Source organism: Rhinopithecus bieti, unplaced genomic scaffold, assembly GCF_001698545.2.
Source record: "Rhinopithecus bieti isolate Rb0 unplaced genomic scaffold, ASM169854v2 scaffold_7673, whole genome shotgun sequence".
NCBI classification, from domain to species: domain Eukaryota; kingdom Metazoa; phylum Chordata; class Mammalia; order Primates; family Cercopithecidae; genus Rhinopithecus; species Rhinopithecus bieti.
The window spans coordinates 5,284,779-5,288,904 of record NW_016806375.1 but is presented as its reverse complement, the minus strand read 5'-3'; the positions used below and the strand labels follow the sequence as shown (position 1 = coordinate 5,288,904).

The following is a 4,126-nucleotide window of genomic DNA, read 5'->3' as shown; positions in this document are numbered from 1 at the left end:
CCTTGGGGCGGGGCTCGCTGACGGACGCGGCCAGGTGTGCCGAGGCGGCGGCGCCCGGGAGCTCGGGGACCGTGCGCAGCGGCTGGAGGTGAGTGAGGGGCGCTGGCCTGGCGGGGGTGGCGGGCACCGCGCGAGCCTCGCCCCTTCCCACCTGCGCTATTCCCGGCGCCGCCCAGGAGGAGGTGGCACATCTAGGCTCCAGTCCTCGCACGCGGGGTGACCTTGGCCAAGTCGCTTCTACACTTTGGGCCTCAGTTTCCCCATCTGTAGGTGGGGGGCTGGAGGGGTCTCGAGGCTTTCGAGCAGCTAAGGACGGGGAGGACGCCCTAACGCCGGGAAGCTACCCTCCCGGGCTGCGTGGGGGCTCCAGCCCTTGCGCCCCTCCCCGCAAGCGGATCAGGGCGAGGCAGCCCCAGGCTCACAGGTGGGCAACAGCCCGGAGTCTGTGTCCCCAAGCCCGTTCTGGGAAATGTAGGACTGACTTGACCCAGGACAACGGCGGGTTGGGCTCTGCCCAGGGTTGACCAACATGGGCGCCGTGGGGGCAGCGGGAACGGCCAGTGCTGGGCCTCCTCACTCCTCACTGCGGGCGGGGCGACCGGGCTCTAGGGTCTGGCTCTGGCGGTGGGGCACACAGGATGCCAGAGCAGTCACATCCTGGGGACCACCCCTCCCGAGCCCTACCTGGGGAAATCGAGGCCTTTCCTCAGCGCCTTCAGAGAGAGGGGAAACTGCCCTGTGCCTGCCTCACAACACCTCTGCAATTGCCCTCCTTGCCAAGGTGAGAGAGAGGCCCCAGAGGCGAAGTGAGTGGAGGGCCCGGCACCTTTCTAACCACTGCGCTGTGGAATCAGGGGCACTGTCCAGAGCCCTGGCAACACCTCTTTGAGGACTTGGGAAAAGGTCTCCTTTCCTCCCCACATCACCCCAAGTTGTGGGCTTATTCCGGAAGGGGCCAGGGAACTCCATCCATGGGGTCCAGGTTGTCTGGAAGGGACAAGAGCTGAGTGGGAAGCAGCAGGTGCCCCATCCCCCATCCCCCACCCTGTCCTGAATGGCAGGTGACACTGGAATAAACCAACTTGTTATGTGATCATGGAGCAAGACCCTTGGTCTCTTAGCCTCCAGTGAGAGGGGTGGCAGGGTGGCCCCTGAGGGGGAAATCGCATTGTGGACAGCAGTGCTGGTGGTAGCTGTAGGGCTAGTCAGAGGGTGCCCTACCCCCTGTCCATTAGAAAGTGGAAGGGAAACTGGATGCTGATGGGGGTCTAGGGTACTCTGGGGCAAGGGGTTGGAAGCCTTGCTGGCGCCAGCCTGCCTTGTCACCAAGCCCAGGCCTGGCCCATTCTATGTTGGGGGGCACAGCCACAAACTGAAACTGATGTGCTCCCCCACTACTTGCCATATTGTCTCAGGCAGTCAGATGAGATCCCTTAAGGGAGTTGAAAACCCCTCCAAACAGTTGAAAAACCCTGTTTGCTAGGTGGGGCATCCCCTTCCTCTGTCTCCTTAGGAGATCTTGGGCTGGTTCCTTCCTCCCCTTCTCTGATCCTCAGTTTTTCCATCAGTACGAAGGGGATGGACTAGGATCACTCTAGCTTGATATTCAAACTTCCCCCAGGAATGTTGTTTACCACTCTGGCTTGCAGCCCCCACTTTCCAGGCCTGCCCCATCTTTGCAAGCCATGGGCCAGCTTCCCTCAACCCCACGACTGACACCTAAACTAAGCTGTGGTTGGAACCAGCATTTACATGGCTAAATGAGAACTTTAACTCTTTCCTCCCTAGTCAGCTCTTGCCCTTATCTACTCCCCATCCCTTAAGGTAGGAAAAAAACCAACCAAACCAAACCTGTGGCATTCAGGCATCTGGTTCCTGGTGCATCCCTAGGTTCTTCCACGGCATTTTATCCAGTCTCGGATTTTAGAATTGGGGAGACTGAGGCCAAGGAGGGGAAGAGGTTTGCACAGAATGATTCTGTGGGTAGAAGGCAACAGAGCTCCCTCTCCTTGGGAAAGAGCACTTCCTTGATAAGTGACTGGGGACATGAGTGTCCATGGAGCACCTGGAGAGAGAGGAGAAGCATGGGAGGAGCCTTCTTCCATCTTCTTTCCACCCCTAGTCACAGCCTATTTCCAGGGTTGACATGTGTCTCCCTGAGCCCACGTCACAGCTCTGGGAGGTGGGCAGGGCAGGGGTCAGCACACTCCTTCCACCTGCCAGGGCTGCCCTCCCACAAGGCTGAGCATACCTCCAGGCCCCCGGCCTGGCCTGGGAGGCACCTTTTCCTTCAGGGCAGCTCCCAGGCTTCCAGACATGAGCTCATCAGAGCTACTGGTGCCAGGAAGGGAGGGACTGAGGGGAAGCAGGCAGGGCTGCCCAGATCAGGGCACCGTGGGCCCGGGGAAGTACAGGGGGGTGCCATTGGTGAGGCCCTGCAGGCTCTGGTCCCCATTGTAGTTAAGAGGCAGTGGCGGGATAGGTCCGCTAAGGGTCAACTGAGGAGGGGTGGAGACAGGCCAAGTGCCCTGGGCTGTAGTGCTAGGCCACCCTCTGCTACCCACTCACTTACTGTGTGACCTTAGGTAAATCCCTTTCTCTCTGTGGGCCTCACTGTCCCTGGCTAGCAATGGGGTGGGATGGGCACTTAGACACTGGGGTTGCGGTAGTGAATAAGACAGACAGGCCCCTGCCCCCAAGGCACTTGCATTTTAATTGGGAAGATAGAAAAGAAAAAAGGGAGCAAATAAATCATCAGGATAATTTCAGATGGGCAAAAGTGGCATAAAAAAATAAGTCATGCTGTTAAGATGGAGAGCAGTTAGGGGGCTACCGTGGGTTGGTGGTTAGGAAAGTCCTCTCTCAGAGGTGACTTCGGAACAGAGACCTGAATCTTATTTGAAGCAATGCTCAAGGCTTCCTGGGGGAGGTGTATCTGCAACTGGAGTCTGGAAGAATGGGGCAGCAGGGGTGGGGGAGAATTTGGTTGGGAGGAATGGTTTCCCAGAAGATGGTCACGGTCTGGGGCTAGGGGCTGGGACCATGGGCTGGGACTGGAGGGTAGGCGCTGGTTGCATCCCCAGGGGCTTCAGACTGCAGATCCAAAGGAGCTTCGCCTGAGATCTGGTCAGAGGGGCGGCTGAACCTGCCTGCAAAGTGGCTCTTCTAAATTAGGCGTGTGTGTGTGTGTGTGTGTATCTGTGTGTGTGTCTGTGTTTCTGTGTGTGTGCACGTGCACGCGTGTGTGTTTGTATATGCACGTGCACGCACGCGCGTGTGTGTGTGGCCAGAGTCTTTTGTGAACTGTCCCTGGATATTGGGGCTCAATTGCTACCCAGTGTGGCTAGAGGAGGAGTCAACATGGAAGCCGCCTCCAGGCCCTGTAATTCCAAAGGCTTACACAAGCCTTCTGTCTGGAATGAAATCTACCAACTGGCTGCTGCTGCCTGAAATTCCACCAGCCTAGCTTCAGCTTTTCCACTCAGTGAGGCAGGGTCGTATAGTACTGTGCAGACCCTGCCCTAGCCTACCCTGTCAGGCCTCCTAGGGTTGCTGTGGGTGGGACAAAATTCAGTCTACTCCTGAATGCCTCGTGTGTGGCTAATACACAGATTCTGTGGTTGGACCTCTGGGTTCCCTTCCTGGTTAGCTGGGAGATCTTAACTATGTTATGTAACCTCTCTGGGCTTTTGTTTCCTCGTCTATAAAATAGAAACAATAATAGACCCTATTGTATACTGTCGTTCTGAAAATTAAATGAGATGTTGATAAATGCTAAAAAAAAAAAAAAAAAGGGAGAGATACCACTTAAGTATTGTCATGTTTTAGCCGGGCGCAGTGGCTCAAGCCTGTAATCCCAGCACTTTGGGAGGCCGAGACAGGTGGATCACGAGGTCAGGAGATCGAGACCATCCTGGCTAACACGGTGAAACCCCGTCTCTACTAAAAAATACAAAAAACTAGCCAGGCGAGGTGACGGGCGCCTGTAGTCCCAGCTACTCGGGAGGCTGAGGCAGGAGAATGGCATAAACCCGGGAGGCGGAGTTTGCAGCGAGCAGAGATGGCACCACTGCACTCCAGCCTGGGCAACAGAGCGAGACTCCGTCTCAAAAAAAAAAAAAAAAAA

At 56.6% G+C, this 4,126-nt stretch overlaps 2 protein-coding genes across 2 annotated transcripts in view; both read left to right on the top strand.

Annotated features, from left to right (window-relative positions):
- The window catches only part of LOC108532039 (synaptopodin), a 40,521-nt gene that overhangs the window by 6,936 nt on the left and 29,459 nt on the right, over window positions 1-4,126 (top strand). The window lies entirely within an intron of this gene.
- Window positions 7-4,126, top strand: part of LOC108532079 (wiskott-Aldrich syndrome protein family member 2-like) — a 36,317-nt gene continuing 32,197 nt past the window's right edge. Inside the window, exon 1 of the mRNA XM_017875850.1 lies at window positions 7-88. The gene's annotated coding sequence lies outside the window, so the exon portion shown is untranslated. The remainder of the gene's footprint in view (window positions 89-4,126) is intronic.